At 36.3% G+C, this 21,513-nt stretch overlaps 2 long non-coding RNA genes across 4 annotated transcripts in view; one reads left to right on the forward strand and one right to left on the reverse strand.

The window, feature by feature from the left end:
- The window catches only part of LOC103093282 (uncharacterized), a 53,781-nt gene extending 42,230 nt beyond the window's left edge, over nucleotides 1-11,551 (forward strand). Inside the window, exon 3 of the long non-coding RNA XR_461864.3 lies at nucleotides 10,714-11,551. This is a non-coding gene — a long non-coding RNA (uncharacterized LOC103093282). The remainder of the gene's footprint in view (nucleotides 1-10,713) is intronic.
- LOC103093933 (uncharacterized) overlaps nucleotides 1-21,513 on the reverse strand; it is a 314,761-nt gene that overhangs the window by 251,228 nt on the left and 42,020 nt on the right. The gene's annotated exons all lie outside the window — the stretch shown is intronic.

Here is a 21,513-nt window from a genome sequence, read left to right on the forward strand (position 1 = left end):
GAATGATATGGTATGGATGGTTAGGGACCTGAACTTATTGATAAAGTACCCAGGTCAATTAGATCCTAAATCTAAAAAAAGCATAACTTTAACCTAGGAGGTCATCCTTTACCTGATAGGACTAATATTGCTAACAATGGGATTAAGCACTGTTTATAGATGAACTTCAGACCTAAGCAGGAGAGAAGATTCAATCAGAGAGGGAAGGTAAGAGCATTCAGAGAGAAAGGAAGATAATGTAGAAAAATAAAAGAGAGGGAAGCTAGGTGACTCAATGAATCTTAGAGAGCTAAGCCTGAAGAAAGAAGATGCTGAGTTCAGACATTCCCTTGCTATGTGACCCTGGGCAAGTCACTTAATCCCAATTGCCTAGCCCTTTCTGCTCTTCTGCCTTGGATTCTCAGAGAGAAAGTAAGAGTTTTAAAAAATAAATAAATAAAAGAGATGCATAAAGGGAGAGAGGAAGATTAGAAATAACTATCTTGAACTTGTCAGAGGCCCCTGTGTCTACTATGCTATGAAATAAGGTCTTGAAAGTATCATCCTTGACTGCAAATCAAAAAAATTATAAGGTTTCATCTTATAATCACCAAATTGGCAAAGGTGACAAAAAGATGAAAGTAGTAACAGCTGGAATGGTTGTACAGATACAGGGCAACTGATGCACTGCTGGTGGAGCTGTGACTTGATCAAACCATTCTGGAAAGATATTTCAAATTATGCTCAAAAGGTGACTAGGTTGTCCATACCATAACCTACTGTTAATCATATCTATCTAAGGACATCAGAGACCAAAAATTCTTACATACATCAAAATATTCAGAATAGCATATTTTTGATAGGAAAGAGGTGGAAACAAAGTAGGTATTCAACTACTGAGGGCTGACTCAAAGCAAATAAAAGTATTATTGCATTGTAATGTTAAGATTTAAAAGAAGCATGGCAAAATTTACATGAACTGACATGGAATGAATCAGCACATACAATGATTACAATAATAAAAGTAGAAAGAACAAAAAACTGAAACTGAATGCTGTGTAATTATAATTATCAAACTTGGCCCCAGAGAAAAGTTGAGAACAAGCTTCTCCATCCCTTAATTGCTAAGGTGGGATTATAAATTTAGAATATAGTACATCCTGCCATACATGGTCAGTCTGTTTGGATAGTTTTTTCAAAACTGATTTTTTTCTCTTAATTCTTATTACAAAGGATGGCTTTCCATTGTTCATCCTTCCTTGTGAAGAGAACCAATTGACATCAGAGAGTGATGTCCTGACTCTTGAGTGAGGGAGACTTGTACAAAGTCATTAGCCTCATTCTCTCTTCCAGTCATTGAATTCCAGTGGCAAGACAAAAGTCAAGATAATTGGTAATGGCCTTGGATGCAGTGGATGACCTTGTCCTTGATATCTGACCAAACTCTAAGTGCTTCACAGTACCTCCTTCAGCTGCCTTCATGGTCCTTGGAACAGATTGTTCCCATCCATTCATTCTGCTGAGGGAAGTCTTCACATGCTTGGAGTAAACACTGCCCTGACTCACAGACAGGTTGGAGGCTGTTGGCTACTTGCAGCTTGGTTTACGCCAACTGACAAGATGATTTTTCTAGATGTGTGTGGCTGCTGTGTATGCTACAGCATCCTGGAGTCACAGGTAAGAGTTGGGTGAAAGTCGTATACTAAAGATAAATGAGCAGTCCTGAAAAGAGCTCAGCAAACCCTCACACCAGAGGAACTAGTCCTCCCTACACACCCTATACAGCCTTTGGATGACTTGCTAGGCAAAAGTAGAAGGACAAATATTTCAGAAAGTAATGTAATATAAAAGCAAAAGCTACAATAAAAATAAGATAATTTTTTAAAAGAAATGGTTGCTAATATCTTCTTTAGTTTCATCTATTTCTTCACCTTGGGAAAATAAATAATTTTTAACTTCTAGATTTTAAATACATGAGTACCATCCTTATAGTATACATTAGTACATATTTGCACTATGCAAAACCCAAATTTTTTGAGTCATACAGTGGGTATAGAAATCTTACATATAACTGGCCAGCTCCCCCTGCTGTCATTTCAGGGAATTTGTGAGGGCAGTGGGTCAGCAATAATACTAACTCATAAAAAAGAAGGAAAGAGCAGCCATGCTGGAAGCCGTTTCATGTTGGAAATAAATAATGCCAGACATAAGGACAATAAATAAGGGGACAAATTCAAGTCTATCTTTTTACATGGGAAATTAAGAAAATCAATAATTTTCTGCTTATAAAATCAGTAAGGGATCTTTCAAACAATTAAAATGCAAAATGGCTCATAAATTTGGTACAAAGAAAAGTAGAAGAAATAAATCCACTCCTAAAGTGGACTGAGGTACCTGCTGCATATACACAGTGAAGAGAAGGAAGAGAATAAGCATGTATATAGCATTCTCTACTATGTGCCAAGCCCTGTGCTAACCACTTTGCAAATATTACCTCATTCAATTCTCACAACAATCTTGCAAATTAGATGTTTTTAATATCCCCATTTTATAGCCGAAGAAACTGAGGCAAACAGAGATTAAGTAATTTGCCACGTGTCTAAGGCCAAATTTGAGCTCAAGTCTTCCTGCATCCAGGCCAGCCACTCTATCTCTTGCACCCTCTAGTCAAATATATTGTTGTCTTCCCCAATAAAACATAAGCTCTTTTGCTGTGTGCAGTTGTTTCAGTCATGTCTCACTCTTCATGGCTCCATTCAAGGTTTTCTTAGAAAAGATACTAGAGTAGTTTGCCATTTCCTTGACTTACACATGGTCACATAGCCACTAAGCGTCTGGCACCAGATTTGAACTTGAGAAGATGAGCCTTCTTGACTGCAGGCCCAGCTCTCTATCCACTGTGCCAACTAGCCCTTTTATTTTTAGATATATGTCTCTATCACCAGTACAAGGTCATTACCCCATGCTTAATAACTGCTTCTTGATTAATTGATTGCTGTGGATTTCATACCTTTCATCATCTTGACAATCCTCTGGAAATAACCCATTTCATCAATATCCTCCCCAAATAGAATGACTAGAAGCAAATGCTATTCACCAGATGGGTATAAGGAATATGAAATACAATATGAAGATTACCTTCCTTGTTCTGGACCACATTACTTCTATCAGTGTAGCCTAACCCCAGACCTCACAATGACCCCACATGATTAACAGGAAAATTGAAGTTTGCCCCAATTTATACAGTGGAAACCAAGGATCAGAGATATAAAATATCTTGCCAAGGTCACATAGCTTATAAATAAATGGTGGAGCTTGTACCAGAAGTTGGGTATCTGGTCTCCTAGTTCCATACCTTCTACTATCCCATTCTGTATCTTTTTGTTTCAACTTCCAAATTTTATATATATATATATATATATATATATATATATATATATATATATATATATATATACATATATATATATACACACATATATGTATATTCAAGCTTTATAACAATACCCATGAGGGAAGTGATATCATTATCCATCCTAATCTTATAGGAGACACTTAGCCTCTGAGATATTAAGCAACTTGCTTCTAAGCATACAATTAATAGGTGTCAAAGCCAGGACTTAAACTCAGATCTTTTGACTTCAAATCTAACCCTCTAATCATGAAAAGCCACAATTTCACAAGTTTTGTTCTCTCTTTGACTTACTAAACATCTGAAGGTACTGTTTCATTAAATAAAATAGAGAGAATGGCATTTGCCAAAGAGTTGTCTTAGGGTTATGTATGCTTTTAAAAGCAGCAAGAAACACACACAAAAGACTTGAATAAACTTAATTAAAGAATGCTTCTTAAAGAAATAAAGAACAACTTCAATAACTGGAGGAACATTCAGTGATCATGTCTAGTTGAATGAAAAAAAAATCTTAGTATCAAATTTCTCCAATAAGGGCTTAGTATCCAAAATATATAAATAGTAAATAAATATAACAAGCTAATAGTAATTCCCCAATTGATAATTGGCTGGATTATATCAATAAGCAGTGCTCAAAAGAATTACAAATTATTTATAACTACATGAAAAAATGTTCTATATCACTAAAAATAAGAGAAATTTAAGTTAAAATAGCCCTGAGGTTTCTCTTCACATCCTACAAATTAGCAAATATAACCTCCCCACCCAATGCAAATTGTGTTGGAGAAGTTTTATAATGGTAGACACAGAAATACATTGTTGGTGGAACTGTAAAATGGTACAATCAATTTGGAAAGTAATTTAGAATTAGCAAATAAAGTAACTAACATGTCCATACTCTGAACCAAAGACTCCATTACTGGGATAATACCCCACTGATAAGAAAAAGTCATCATAGTTTAACAAAATAGTCATATCAGCACTTTTTGCAATAGCAAAGAATGGGAAATAAAATAGCTACCCATCAACAGGAGAATGGCAAAACAAATGTGTGAATACGATGAAATTTTACTGCACTATAGTATGAGAAATTATGTGTGTGATGACTAAGCATGAAAAAACTCTATATGAACTGGTGCAGAGTGAAGTAAGTGAAGCCAAGAAAACAACACACACAGTAACTACAGCAATGTAAATGGAAAGAACAAAAACACACTAAAAAATAAAAAGTAACAAAATTAGAAAGATCAAGCATGACTCAGAAAGAGTCATGAGAGGGCATTCCCAACCCAACCTTTTGTGGAGGTGGGCGGTCCATAGAAGTTATATAAAGTACATATTTTTAACTTCTTCAAGTCAACAATCAATTGTGCTGAATTCTTTTCCTCTTTAAAAAAACTTTTTGTTATATGGGAGAGTCCTCCTAGAGAGAGAATGCCAGAGATAATAGAGAAAACTATGATAATATAAGAAACATATAAGACATCAATAAAAACATTTTTTAATGAACAAAGAAAGAGGGGGGAAAACCAGAAGCTAATTTGCCCCAGACTTAATGAGAATGGCATTTTGTCTTGGACATGTTCTTTTTTAAGTAGCAAAACACTATTTTTTAAAAAATTATTTATATCCTTTATTTTTACATCACATATATTTCCCAATATATTCTTCCCCCTTCTGTCTACCAGAGGGTCATCCATAATAATGAAGAATTTTAAAAGGGTGAAAAAAAACAGTTCAGCTATACTAACCAACACATCTACAAAGTCCTATGTTGCCCATCCATAGTTCCATATTTTTATATAGAAACAAAGGAGGGATACTCTCATACTTCTTCTTTGGGGTCCAACTTGGTCATCATAATTTCAGAGGATTCATTTTTCAATTATGAAAAACACTAAATTTAAGAGCATGTTATGGAGACTTATTGCACTGGGATCCTGGTGTCAAATGACAGGATGATTGAAGCACAATTGCTTATTTTAAATAATCTTAAAGAAATCCAGAGGAAGGAAGACATTGACTGAAATCTGTATTTCCCAATTACAATTCCTCGGGCTGGATAAGCAAAAAAACTCGATGACAGTGGGGAGGAGGGAAGGGAATTTTTTGCAAGGATCATAACATTATAGGAAGTTTATGTTCCTAAAAGCCAAATTTAGATCTTGAGATATAACGCTGACTTTGTGATCTATATGGCAGTAATCTTTCACATTATGCAAGAGCAGAGCTAAACCTTTGGCAGCAAGCTGGAACACATGAATGCCAGGGACATTCTGTTAACAAAGCATAAAGGTGAGGAAAGGGGAACGAGTCATTCTTGTGCACTGTTCTGTTGGGAGAGCAAATGCCATTGTATTTATCTGGCATCGTTTCCTTTTTTCACTGAAGACTGACTCACTGGTTACCACTGGTTTCTTTCACTCAGACCTCATTTTGCCACCATTTAATCATAGATTCAGCTGTCTGATATTCCCAATGAAAATCTTGCTTTTCTACTCATGTAGCACTCTACCCTCACCTTTTCTGCCAAGGTAGCTTCACACAACCATACAAATACGCCTTTTTTATGTAGCAGTCTACTTAGGTCAGGAAAGCCCACCTTTCCACATGACTGTATAATGTTGGAAAGATGACCTACTGCAAACAGCTGGAGGGGGCTTTGCTATGATACTGTTCTGTCATTGATGTATGAGAGCCTTTTCAGCCCCCAACCTACCTCCTGTTCATTTATATTTGCATAGCTTTCAATCATGATGCCAGAGTTGCAAGTCTCTCTGACCCAATCATAGAAACACTCAGTCTCTAGGAAAGATAACCTGCTTTCCTGTTCTCCTCCTGTGGTTTTGTGAAAAAGGAATAATACACTAGAATACAAACCACACTGTCCCACCCCACCCCATCAACTCCCATTCCTGATGCCTGAAAATGAGTTCACATGTCTCCCCACACGCTCTGGGAAGCCAAACTGGGCCAAATCCCCTTGCCAATTATCTGGATAAAGACATTTTTAGCTGATACAGAACCAGAAGCAAACTCCCTCAAGTGTATCTGAATTCAATTTGGAGGTTGGGGAAAGGCACCAAACCCAACCCAATGACACTTGAAGGTAAGAAATGAAAAAAGATTTGCTTGATTCCCTTCTATCTGGCATTATTCCTGGGCTTCAACAAAGCTAACATGCCATCGTAACAAAAGTCTTAAACCAAGTACCATGAGAATTACTTTAATATATTTGCTCTAATCCATCATTTAAATTGTTGTGAACTTTAAAGGATTTGAGGGGAAGCTAGTTGATACAGAAGCTAGAGAGCCAGACTTGGAGTCTGAAGGAGGGGAGGAATTAGCAGCTAGGGATGAGGGAAAGCTCATGTAGAATAATAATGTCATAAGTGATGCAAAATAAAGTGAGCAGAACCAGGAGGAAGTTCTGCAGAGGGACAACAATAATGTATGATGATGAACTATGAATAACAACCAATATCAACAAGGCAAAAGATCCCAGACAACCCCAAGGAACTCATAACAACAACAACAAAAAAAGACATCCACCACCAAAGAAGGAACAAAGCCTGAATGCAGATTGAAACATATCACTCTTCACTTTATTTCATCCATGAATTTTTCCTTAGTGTAAGCAATATGTGTTTTGTTTCATAAAATGATGAACAGGAAAATATGTCTTATATGATGATATATGTATAATCTATATCATATTAGTTGTCTTCTTGGGGAGGGAAGAAGGGGGAGTGGAAAGGAGAAAATGTGGATTGCAAAATGTCAGAAAACAAATATTAAAAATATCATAGACATTCAATCTAAAAGAATTAAAATTAATTTTTTTTAAATAGCAACATCAAATTCAAATAGAAATAAAGGCCATTAAACAATACATAAGGATCCCCAGAGGCAGTATATTGACTTAGAAAACCACATACTAATATTAATCTATGTTCTATCATACTTTTATTTATTTTTAAAATATTTCTCAATTATATTTCACTGGTTCTGAGGCCACATTCAGGAGTTTTGCATTTGATATAGAAGACAACACCTGAGTTTAACTTGAAAAGAAACTATGGATTTGAAAAAAAGGTGAGGGGGAAGTGCATTGCAAACATGGGAGAGTTATTGTACAAAGTCAAGGAGACAAGAAATGTAGTGTCCTGTGTAAAGAATAGCAAGAAACCTAGTCTGGCTGGAGCCAAGACAACATGAAGGAGAATAATGTGTAATTAGGCTAGAAAAGTACGGGCAAGCTAGATGTGAAGGACATTAAATGCCAAAGGAGTTTGCATTATATATTAGAGGTAATAGGGAACTACTGGAATTATTAAGCAGGGGAATAACATTCATATCTGTTCTTAAGGAAAATCACTTTCACAGAGATATGGAAAAGAGACAATGCCAAAAAGTATTTGTTGAATACTGTTCTGTTAATTTTGAAGTGTCATATGGAATAATTTGGATGAGTTGGGGAGCAGAGAATTATACTTATGCAGATTATGTGAATTTTCTTGAATACTCCAGGTAAGTAGTTAACTACACTGAGGTTCTTTGGTCATGGTCTATGTGGAAATAAATAGGAGATTCTGTCTATGAGTCTGCAGAAGTATGTGAGTTCAGGCTTGCATGGGGAGAAAATGGCTCAAGCTATAATGGAAAAACTCAGTAGTTCTGATACTATTCAGTTGGTGAATTTTTTAAATTGGATGATGACAAGAATGATGACCATCTTCTTGCAAAGAAAAGAGTGGAGATGCAGCACCATTTATAAGACATTTGGCACTACTTTGACTTTACCTACAAGTTATTGTAACATTTCTCCATCATACTCTTATTTGCATCTCCAAAAGTTGTTCTCTCTGAAGGAACCAGTTTTTCAATCTTCTTTCTCCTTGAAATCTCTACAGTCATCGACATTATCAACCCCCCTCTCTTCCTTGACACTCTCTTCTCTCTAGGTTTTTGGGACACTGCTCTCTCTTGGTTCTCTTCCTACCTATTTGACCAGTCCTTCTTGGTCTCCTTTGCTGGATCCTCATTCACAACATATCCTCTACCTATCAGTGTCCCACAGGGTTCTGATCTAGGCCCTCATCTCTTCTTTGTCTACACTATTTCATTTAGTAATTTCATCAGCTCCCATGGATTTAATTACTCTCTTTATGTTGATGATTCTCAAATCTGCCCATAGCGTCCATTAATGTTCCTGCTAACTGATCTCCAATGTCATCTTCAACTGCCTTTCAGAAGTCTCAAACTGAATATTCAGTAAAGATTGTAACTCAACATGTCTAAAAACAAACTCATTATCTTTCCCTCTAAATCCTACCATCCATCCTACCTTCCCTATTACTGTAGAGGGCAACACCATCTTCCCAGTCTCACAAGCTCATAACTTAGTTACCACTCTCAACTCTTCACTATCCCTTATCCAATCTGTTGCTAAGTTCTGTTGATTTCACCTCTATAACACCCCCCCCAATGTCCCCCCTTCTCTCCTCTGAGCTACCCTCATTCTAGGACAGTCCTTCTTCACCTTACTCCTGGCAGATTGCATTTGGGTCTGCCTGCCTTCAGCCTATCAGCCATTCAGCCACCAAAGTGATTTTCTTAAAGTACAGGTCCAGCTTGTCACCCCTTTACTCAATAAACCCCAGTGGCACCCAACCACCTCCTAAGATAACATAAACATTCCTCTGCTTGACATTTAAACCTAGTCCTCTCCTTTTTTTAAGTCTTCTTACATTTTATTTCTCACCACATACTGTTCAATTCAGTAATGCTGGCCTCCTTGTCATTACACAAACAAAACACTCCATTTCTTGGTTCCAGGCATTTTCTTTGGCTTTCTCTCATGCCTTGAATGATGCCCTTCTCCCTCAATTCCAACTCCCAGTTTCCCTAGCTCCCTTCAAATATCAACTAAAATCCTATCCTCTACAAAAAGCCCTTCCCAGTCTCTCTTAAGTGTAGTGCCTCCTCTCTTTTGTTTATTCCCTATTTATTCTGTATATAGCTTGTTGGTACATATTTATTTGCTTGTTGACTCACCCATTGGATTGTGAGTTCCTGGAAGGTGAGGACTTTCTTTTGTCTTTTGTTGTCTTTTCATTGTTTAGCACAGTGCCTTGCACATAGCAGTCACTTGATAAATCTTTAATGGCTGACTGACACCTTAGTTTGTACAAAGCCCTATGCATGGTACTGAGGTAGACACAAAAATACTCCAGATGTTGCTTAACTGGGAACAAGTATCGGACATAGACGTAATAGTAGAACCAGCAGACAGCATAAGTTTACAAAGGGAGGGTATATAGAAAATAACAGTCAGAAATTGAACTTTGAGCTCCCTGTAAGGAGGTATTGTTTCACATTTTAAGCCTGTCCTTTATGTCTTAGTAACAACTCTAAGTCAGAAGGGAAAGAACTAGACATTTGAGATTAAGTGATTTGCCCAAGGTCACACACCTAGGAAGTGTCTGAGACCGATTTTGAACCCATATCCTCTTGACTCCAGGCACACTATCTACTGTGCCACCTACCTGCCCCTGGTTGTTCATTTTTTATATGTGTATTCCTAGTACCTAGTATCATGCCTGCCACATAGTAGAGTGCTTTATAAATACTTGTTGATTGATTCATTTGGGGAAATAGCTATATTTAAGATATGAGCAAAAGAAGAAACCAATGAAGGTAATATAAGGAATATCAGGAAAGTGTCTTGCCTTGGAAGCCAAGACAAATAAGCCAAAGGAAACTCAGAAAGCAACAGGGATATAAATCAAACACTAAGAATAGCACAAAAAGTCTGAAACACACGTCTTCTCTTCAGGAAGCTTTGGTGAAACATCTAATTGGCAATGATAAGAATCTTACCAAATTTAAAAATGAGCAAAGATGTGTGGGTTTGTCTTTTTTACTCCAAGAGAATTGCAGGCATTTGCTGGCACCTTATCCCAGAAGATACTTCAAATTCTACTCCTCCATTAGCTTTTTAGCCTCTTGTCATTGGAATTCTATTCTCTAGAATTCACTGAATTAGAAATCTGGAACATTATGTTCCTATCTTATTGTTTATCTTTGATGTCCTTGCCATTGGCTCCTTCTTATGGAAGAGACTTGGTATTTCCCTAATTATATTCCTGCCTGGCATATGTAGGGGCAGGGAAGAACAAGAGGGAAAATACAAAGGATTTCCAACACACTTACTGAATCACAGCCTGGTATCTCTTTGTAAGCTGCTAATGCATATGAGATCCTCTTTTCTTTTTTCCTATTATTTATTCTATTTTTTTAATATATGTCTACCCACCTAGGTTTAAGCATAAAGAAACACTGCAATCAATGCCTCCCACCTGGCAAAAGGGCAAGCTTCCTATTGTTGGCTCCAACATATGAGTTGGCCATCAGGATCAAGGATTACTTGGCATCTCTGCCCAAGGTGAGGGTATGACTGAATTCAAGAGCCAGAATCACATCACTTGAGCAGATGGACACAAACACCTAGAGCCAAAATCATATGTGCCAAAGATGGCTAAAGAAAGCAGGAGACCAAGCCACAAACATCTAAACAGCTGTCAAAATCTGGATCAAGGAAGACAATTTTGGCTAAGAACCATCCAAGCACAGTCAGTTTTAGTCAGAGCTATATTTGTCTTCTGGAAAAGTCAGGAATGTCACAAGAATTTGTTGGAGTCAAAAACCTCAAGTCATAGAAATAGTAACAAATATTAAAATGAAATGTGACTGAAAGTTAAATGATTTTTTGGTTTTCTATATGTTTATTTATCACCTATGTACAAATTAACACTGTTTATGGAAGTACATTGGGAAGTACATTATGGAAGTCCATTCAAAATCCTCTTCTGATTAACACAAAAATTTTAATTACACCAATATCATCTTTGAAAGGATAACTTTTTTTACATAAGCACAAATTAATAGTTTAACTAATTGGCCCCTGTTGTTATAAACACTTATTAACTTGCTAACCTTACATAGCCCAAGAGTAATTTTGTAATATATGCAAAAATCTCTCAATTTTTCTCTCTCAAATCCAGGATTTCTCCCCTTCCTAGGGAATTGCAGAATTTTAAATCTACACAGGCAATTATCTTAAGTGAGTTCAGCTTTGATCTAATAAAGATCTAAATCGTGGGATATCTTGATGTCTTTTTGACTCTAATTCAACAAACACATTTACCCTAATATAAACTCCTCAAGGATTAGGACTTTCATTTGTATCTATATCCTCAGCATCTATCACAATGCTTAGCACATTGTAAGAGTTTAATAGATGTTTATTAAATTAGATTATCCACCACTGTGTAAAAATAAAAGATGTATACTACCTTTTTTTGTTATTTAGTCTTTTCAGTCATGTCTCCTTTTTAAAATATTTTGTTTTCTCAATTAAGTGTAATAACATCTGACTCTTTGTGATCTCATTTGGGGTTTTCTTGGCAAAAAAAAAATGTCTTCTTTATGTAGTATTTTAAAATAAGCTTATATACTACCAGGAGGTCTAGTTAACTGCATTTATTGTCCATACTAATTATTTTGGCCCTTATATTCAATTTGTTTTTAATTAGAAAAAGGGGCAATCTGGTCATAGAATGGGATATAGCAAGATATAGCAAGAAGGACATCCTAAACATTACCCTGGAACCTGAAGATATTGTAAAACTTAAATTTAAGAAGGTTTCTGCTACAATGGATAGATTGTCTATGAAAGATGGAATGAGAGGGGCATCAATCATGTCTTTTCTACCATGAAAACATATGGACAAGTTTTATTCTTCATAATCTGGTCTCTTTCTATCTCTCCAACTTTATTTCTCACTATTATGGACATTTTGGTTCTACATTAAGGCCAGCCTCCTTATTTTCCTTGAGAGTCCTTACTGTACTCCTCAAGTCTTTAGACATATATAATCTTCTCTATTTAGATTTCTTTCCCTTTCCTTTTCACCCAGACAAATTCTACTCATCCTTCAAGTCCATCCTCCTTCATGGTCTTCCCTGATTGTTCTAGCCCACTCTAATATGCTCAGCCTCTGGATTATTGTACGTATAAATCAATACTAAATATGTTAATAATTGTCTTATTATTTCATAAATGTTAACTTTGCTTCCCCATCTTATCTTAACTGTATCCTTTTATGATGTCCACTGAATTCTAATCAGTTCTGGATACGTGAAATTAATTGTTCATTCTGGCACCTAGATTAAGAGAACATTTGGGAATAGAATAGGCAATCTGTTCATAATACCATCTGTAACTATGTTATTCATTTTCATCAATTTCCAATTTAAAAATTGTATCTGTGGTATTTTAATCATCTAAATAAGACAGGATTCTAGCTAGAAAGAATATAGTAAGCCTATTTCACAATAATTTGTCCCAAAACAATTTTATATGACCCGTCCTTCTTAATACTCTCATTATTGACATTGACAGGAAGCTAAATATCTATAAAGAGGAAAATATATGTCTGCACTACCCTAAAATCAATGACAAGGGTCACCAATTCTGACCTTTGAGACTCTCATATATATGAGCCCATTAACCACTACCTAATCACAACCTGGTCAAATCTTGTAATTCACTTATTGCATGATTACATACCATGTGTCATAGCTAGTATGAGACTTCAAAAGGCCTTGAGACCCTCTGCACAATTACACATAGAGAAAGAAATGAGGGCAAAGAGCTCTGAAATGTACGGGAAATTAGCTATGGAACCACAAATGAGTAAAGCCTAGCCATTACTAGTACTTAAGATTCCTAACTCATTTCTATCCAATTCTACCTTCTCCAAGAAGCATTCCCTGAATCCCTCTTAATTCTAGTACCTTCCTTCTGTTGATTATTTCTAATTTATTCTGTTTATAGTTTGTCCATAGTTGTTTATGTGGTGTTTCTCCCATTACATTGTGGGTTCCTTCTGGACAGAGACTACCCAGCAGTATCCTCAGCACTTAATAGTGACTGGCACATATTACATAATAAGTGTTTAGTGACTGATTGTCTCTTCACCATTACTATTATTTCTAGCTGCTGCCCTCCCTTCTTTTCTTCCAAATTAAAGCAGAGTTTTCCATACCTTCTTCACTCACACTAGGTGGAAGCAGAGAAATTCAGTCCTGAATGGAACATAATGGAATGAATATAACTGAGAAGTTCGGGGTAAAGGACAGGAGGGAATAATTGTCTTTAGAGCTACCCCCAAGGTTTAAAAGCCTACTGTAAGTTGCTATGTCTTCAGGATAGCCCTATAAAGTCATCATTTAATTTCTCTTTGTAGTATTCCCCCATCAATAAGATTATTATTTCAGTATTCGGAGCTAACATTTTATGGTTTACAAAGGATACATACATACATACATACATACGTACATATGTATATGTATATTTTGAATGCCTTGAAAAAATATTACAATTATACTCCAGTGGGAGCAAGGTGGTCTGGAGGCTAGAGTGCTCACTTTGAAGTTGGATTTTGCTCCAGATGCCTACTACCTTAGACAAGCCACTTAACATCTCTGATCCTTTTCCATACCTATTTCCCTACCTATAAAAATTATGGATTGTAAAATGTATAATTTCTCCATCTATAAAATAAATCATAGATTACAACATTATAATTTTCCTACTTCTAAAATTATAATTTCTCTACCTATAAAATTATAGATTACAAAAATTATAGATGGAGATATAAAGGGTCAAAGATTTTTAAGTGGCTTATCTAAGATCATATAGCTAATAAGCGTCTGAGGCAGAATTTAAATTCGGATCTTCCCTACTTCAAAACCAGTATGCTAACCACTGGACCACCTAGCCCCTATCTCAGATTACTTATTGCCTATAGGCCAGAGATATCTGCTACAGTAGTCGTTTTCATAGTATCGATAATAACAATACAGTAGTTGCATTTTTTTCTCGTGACCTGAAAATATGATTTCATGAATAGAAGGCATCCCCAGGATAGGAATGCCCTCTCTTACAGCTACAAGAAAATTTGACTACAATTTGTAGACATATAGAGTTGTCTGGGACCCTGAAAAGTTAAACAACCTGCTCACCTTTTTTTAGTAATCTCATTATTTTATTCATTGTATACATACATTTGTTGTTATTTGGATCTTTTCTGTCTCTTCTCAATCTCATTTGATATTTTCTTGGCAAAGATACTGGAGAGATTTGCCATTTCCTTCTCCAGCTCATTTTACAGATGAAGAAATGGAAGCAAACAGGGGAAAGTGACTTGCCAGGGCCACACAACTAGTGTCTGAGGCCAGATTTGAATTCAGGAAAATGAGTTTTTCCTAACTCCAGGTTAGCAATCTACTCCACCTCTAATGTATTACTGAGGCAGGACTTGAATCTGGATTTTCATGACTCCAAGATGAGTCTCTGGACATTCTGTTTATTATCATCATTATTATCTTGGATTTCACATTATCAGAGATTTAGAGCTGGAACAGCCCTTAATCTCTTGTTTTATGGATGAGAACTGAGACCTAGACAAGTGAAGTGGGTTGCCTAAAGTCACACAGTAAATGACAAAGTTATAATTCAAAAAGCAGGTCCTGCAAGTCCAAGAACTCCAAGTCCAGCATTCTTTATCCCACACCATGCTGTTTTCCAAATAGTTGGGAGTTCCCCTCTATATATTTTCTCATTTATCTTCCTATCACCTCTTCAGTGTTATGACAGGCACAGAGAGCGAAGATTTAACAAATAAGGAGACTGACAGAAAGGTTAAGCTATCTGCACAGGAATGCATAGCCAATCAATGCTTGTCTCTGAACTAGAATCCAGGTTTCTTAACAATAAATATAATGGGCATACTGAAAGCAACTACTGTATAGCATAATTAGAGAGCCTTGAAAAAATGTTCTCATTATATTGGGCAGATTTAGATAATTCCACCCCTGAATAGAAGGGGGGCCTCTTCTTTCTAAGCAGGTGGGCTTCATTTTCTTATTAGTAAAATAGGTTAAGGGAAGGTCAACTTCTACAGTTCTGGAGAAGCCAGACATCACAGACCAATTTCTTTTGGCTTTGAAATACAAGAGTTAGACCAGAGGGGATTTTAGCCTGGCTTAGACACTCTGCCCAGGTTGTGTCTGAGTGTCTGTCTGGCTATGTGTTAAAAAAAAGAAAAAAAGAAAGAAAAACCACCCCTGCAAACTTGATTTGTCACTTCAAATAGATACAGTGGGGGGAAACATCAAACAAAATAAATACAATATTGAAAGAACAGAGCAAGAAAGCCAGCGAAAGCCACAGAAGAAAATAGGGAGTGGGAGGAAACAAAAGGGGGAGGTAGTAATCTTAATCTTGTAATGCTACAACTCAAATGTCAATAATGAACAATTTTTTTCATTTTTATTTTTCCCAGATTACTTGTCAATGTGATTTTCAATCATTGTTTTCTGACATTTGCAATTCATGTTCTTTCCCTCCCTCTCACCCTTTCCCTCTCCCTAAGATTGAAGATAACAATATGGGTTGTACATGCTTTATCATACAAAACATATTTCCATGTTCATTATATTGTGAAAGAAGATACATTATCACTTACACTAAAGAAAAATTCATGAAGGAAATAAAGTGGAGAATGGTATGCTTCAATCTGCATTCAGACCCGATCAGTTCTTTCTATGATGGCATTCACAGTCATTCACAGTTGATCATCATACTTTATTGCTGTTACTGTATGCAAAGTTCTTCTTCAATAATGAACTCTAATACTTTAATTCCATAATTCCATTCCTTCTTGAAAATGTCCAATTCCATTACAATGGAAATATTTATTATAATTAATTGCCCCAGATTCTCATGCTCAATGAGAAATGAAGTCTTCTCACTAACAACCTAGAATACATCCCAGGTTATCATGTGAAATGAAATTGTAGAAAAGTGGGGACAATGTTGCCCCCCTCTCAGAGATGGAGTCTGGAAACCACTTCTTGATATTGTTTATACACAGATTTGGATCCCATGGATATAGGTGACCCTAGAAAACAGATATTTTGCCTCCAAATATCTTTAAAGAAGGCAAATTTGTCTTCTTCTCACCTGAGGAGTAAATGTAGCAATTAAAGATAAAATTCCAAATTATCTGGCAAAAATATGAAAGCAATATTCAATATATGTATACATATACATATATTTGTATATTGACCTTGTATTAGAGGCCAACTTGGCCCCTGAAGGTCCTGGGGTTCATTTGAGGGACTTTTCATTTCTCTGAATTATTACTCCATAATCCCAAGATCCTATGAAGAGCAGAGTCTAAGGGTCACCTCATAAGTACTTGGACCCACAAGGCTTAAGTGTAATACAATTTTCTTTTTAAAATTAAGAGTTACAGAAAGAATTTAAACCAAAGCCTCTAAAGAATCAAGAGCCCTTCTCTCTAGATACCTATCTCAATGACCAACAGGATTGCTCTAGGTAGAACTCTGACTTGGAAGAGGGAATAAGGAATATGTTTCCACTTGCTCTCTATTCTTTCTGTCCCCTGAGCTTCCAGAACAAGGTCATTCTGCAGGCCCTGCTCAATGTCTTCTGTGGCTCTGCTTTCTATAAGTTATCCCATCATCAATGTACCTTTGCCTCCTGTAGACCTACTCTCTAAACACCTGATGAGAAATGCTAGATGAAAGGACCAAAAAGAGACATGATAGAGTAGAATGGGGGTAGAATTTTGAACCACAAGATGAGGATTAAAATGCTTGCTTACCCCATCTTTTACTTTATTTCCTTCATTAATTTCTTATTGTATGTATAATATATACCGTCTGTCACAGCAAGAGGAATATGGAAATGTGTATAGCCCATATCAAACTATTTACTGCTTTGGAGAAGGAAAAGGAGAGAATCTAAATCACATAATGTCAGAAAATAACTGTCATGAAAACGACCAAATAAAATAATGTTTAAAAAAAAAAAGAAAATAACTGTCAAACATTGTTGCTCTGTGTAATTGAAATATATACGTTCATTGAAAAATCTAAATAAACAAAAATGAATAATATGGAAATGGGTTTTGAGTGATAATACTTGTATAACCCAGTGGACTTGCTTGTCAGCTCCAGGAGCAGGGAGGGAAGAAGAGAGGGAAAGAACATGAATCATGTAACCATGGGAAAATATTTTTAACATTAAATTATATTTAAAAAATAAATAAAATGCTTGCTTAGCAACTGGCAAAGACATCCTTATGACCTTAGGCTCCCTGAAACTTCTGAAAGATAAGGAAATTCAATGATGTGACCTGTAAGGTCCTTCTAAAATCCTGCCATCCACTCTGTTGCCATATATGTTATACTTCTTTTGTATACTTTCTGTTCCATTGCCTTCCTACTCCAAGGGTTTTTCAAAGTGCTACATTATACATATATATATATATGTGAAATTACACATGTATAATGTGGATTTTTATCCACGCACATATGCCCCAGTACTAATATGGTACACAGCTGCCCAGCGTCAGGCCCTGAAGCCACAAAGCAATTAGCCCATCAACATGTCATTAAGACTTCCTAAGCAGGAAGAAATTTCAAGGGGAGGGGGAGGTGGGGGAATGGCAGAGGAGAAATATGACCTGAAGCCAAAAACACATTGAAATACACAGGAAATCCTGGGCTTTGTAGGGGGTTGTTGCCCAGAGTAAAAAGGTCTGTGTTCTCTTCAGAAAGTACCTACAAGCTGTGGAAATGGGTTCCTTTTAATAGCTGGGTGGGCTCATCTACCTTTGTCTATTTCTCAGTGTTTTGTGGGAAATGTGTTTTGAGATGTTAAATCACCATATAAAAGACAGCTGACCTAAACATGGGGCAAGTAAATCTGAACCACTTTATTTTAAAGCTTGGTTATCTATGGACTAAGGATTGGGGCACCCCTCCAAAGTTCCTGATTCCCCCTCTGTTTTCCCTAATTTCATCCTTTATGTGCCACACACACCTTCCCTAACACTTCACCTTAAGTCAGATTTCTTCTCCAACATAGTTCAAAACCTACTGGTTTCTCGGAATATGTAAACTACACTATTCCATTTGGGATGTTTTCCAAAGCCTTCAAATATAGGGGAAAAGGCCACAACTATTCATGGCCAACTTCTACCATATCATGAGGTGTTTGATCCATGATTCATCACTACTTCCCCCGTTCATACCCATCCCACGTGTCTATAGTTTAGTGAATATTGATTCTATTTTCTTTCTCTTTTTTTAGACCAGACCTGTGATTTTATTAATATAGGGAATTCGTGGGAATTCCCACTACCAATGAATATTGGCACCTTATATAGCCTTATTTGCATGGAGTACTAAAAGTGCAAATAATTTGCTCAGTCTGGCCCAAAATATTCCAAGTAGGGGATTTGAACCCAAGTACTCAATTAGGCAGTGTACTATGATATGCCTCATCTCTGTCTCTATTGTGGTATAGGCAAAAATTCCCTATTTTCAACCCAGTTAATAGTATATTTTGTATACAAGCTTAGTTTTACATAGTTGCCTATTTTGCTATAGTAGCAATACTATAATAATGTTATAATAATCTTTTGCTATAGTATATAGGTTCTATAATTTGTTTCTTTTTTTTAATCCTTACCTTCCATCTCAAAATCAATACTATGTATTGGTTCTAAAGCAGAAGACCAGGAAGGTGCAGGCAATGGGGATTGTGACCTGCTCAGGGTCACATAGCTAGCAAGCATCGGGAACCATATTTGAACCCAAGACCTCCCATCTCTAGGTCTGAGCCATCTAACTGCTCCTATCTTTGTTTCCTTAAAAACATAGTAAAATTGTCAGATAAGTAGCATAGTAGATACACCAGGCTCAGAAATGGGAATACTTGATTTTTAAAGTTGGTCTCAGATACGTTTTAACTATGTGACCCCAGACAGGTCACTTAACCCATATTGCCTAGCTCTTGCCCTTCTGTCTTAGAGTTTCTCCCACAACAGAAATTAAGAGTTTTTTTAAAAATATAATAAAGCACTAATCACTGTACCTAAATCAACAAACAAGAACAATTTGGAATGTCAGTGACAGAAAGAAAGAAAAAGGAGGTTAGGTGCTAAGGTTTTGAAGTGGGATAGATATGATCACAAAATGTAATCCAAGTACAACTTTGTTAAAGCTTTATCTCTAATTCACTGGAGTGACCTCCAGGAATTGATGCAGAGTGAAAGGAGTAGAACCCGGAGAACATTGTACACAGAAATGGATACACTGTGGTACAATCAAATGTAATGGACTTCTCCATTAGTGGCAATGCAGTGATCCTGAGCAACTTGGAGGAACCTATGAGAAAGAACACTATCCACATTCAGAGGAAAAACTGTGGGTGTAGAAACACAGAAGATAAACAACTGCTTGATTACATGGGTCGATGGGGATATGATTGGGGATGTAGTCTCTAAATGAACATCCTAATGCAAACACCAACAACATGGAAATACATTTTTTTTCCCTTTTAAACATTATTTTATTTGGTCATTTTCAAACATTATTCATTAGAAACAAAAATCATTTTCTTTTTCTCCCCCCCCCAAAATGGCGATGCGCAATTCCTCTGGGTATCACGTGTCCTCAGTCCGAACTCTTTTCCATGTTGTTGGTATTTTCATTAAGGTGTTCATTTGGAGTCTCTCCTCAGTCATATCCCCTCCACCCCTGTCGTCAAGCTGTTGCCTTTCTTCGGTATTTTTATTCCCACCATTTGTCATCTGCTTGAGGGTAGTGGTTTTTTCTCCTTGATCCCTGCGGATTGTTCAGGCACATTGCATTGTCACTAATGGAGAAGTCTATTACGTTCGATTGTACCATAGTGTATCAGTCTCTGTGTACAATGTTCTCCTGGCTCTGCTCCTTTCACTCTGCATCACTTCCTGGAAGTTGTTCCAGGCTTCATGGAATTCCTCCACTTTGTTATTCCTTTGAGCACAATAGTATTCCATCACCAACATATACCATAATTTGTTCAGCCATTCCCCAATTGAAGGGCATCCCCTCATTTTCCAATTTTACCAACAACATGGAAATAGGTTTTGATCAAGGACACATGTAATACCCAGTGAAATTGTGCTTGGGCTATGGAAAGGGTGGGGGGAGGGGAGGGAGGAAAATAATATGATTCTTGTAACCAAGGAATAATGTTCTAAATTGACTCAATAAACAAATAAAAATTTAAAAAAAATTTTTAATAATTTTCTAAAGTACAGCTCTAATCATGTCACTACCTTATTCAGTCAACTCCAATGACTCCCTACTAGACCTAGGATCAAATATTATTTTATTTTTATTTCATCTTGATTACTTAGCCCTTGTCTTCCTGTTGTACTAAGACAGAAAGCAAGGATTAAACAAAACATGATAAAGCATTTATCAATTAAATTTTATATTTTGCATACATAAAAATAGATGTATTCAGGTGAGTGTGCAAAATTTTTTAGTGCTAGGTTACTTAATAAAAAAAAATTGGATCAGGACATTTCTGAAGGACTTAGGAGAAAGAACACTATCCACATTCAGAGAAAGAACTGTGGGAGTAGAAACACAGAAGAAAAACAACTGCTTGATCACATGTGTCAATGGGTATATGATTGGGGTTATAAACCCTAAATGATCACCCTAATGTAAATATCAATAATATGAAAATAGGTCTTGACCAAAAACACATACATGTAAAACTCAGTGGATATGGGAGGGGTGGTGGGAGGGTGGGGGAGAAAAAGAAAATGAACTTTGTTTCCAATGAATAACGTTTGAAAATGACCAAATAAAATAATGTTTAAAAGGGGAAAAAAAAAACAGTGAAATTGTGCATCTGATATGGGAGGGAGTTGGGGGAGGGGAGGGAAAGAACATGATTTTTGTAATCCTGGAAAAATGCTATAAATTAATCAATTAAAGAAAAATTTTTTTAAAAAAATTGGATCAACTGTGATAGACTTAACTACTCTCAATAATATAATGATCCAGGGCAATTCTAAGGGACTTCGAACAAAGAATGCTATCCTCCTCCAGAGAAAGAACTGTTGGAGGAAAGCATGCAATTTTTCAAATGTTTATTTGGGTTTATGTTTGGGGGT

Source organism: Monodelphis domestica, chromosome 2 (genome assembly GCF_027887165.1).
Source record: "Monodelphis domestica isolate mMonDom1 chromosome 2, mMonDom1.pri, whole genome shotgun sequence".
In the NCBI taxonomy this organism is placed as follows: Eukaryota; Metazoa; Chordata; class Mammalia; order Didelphimorphia; family Didelphidae; genus Monodelphis; species Monodelphis domestica.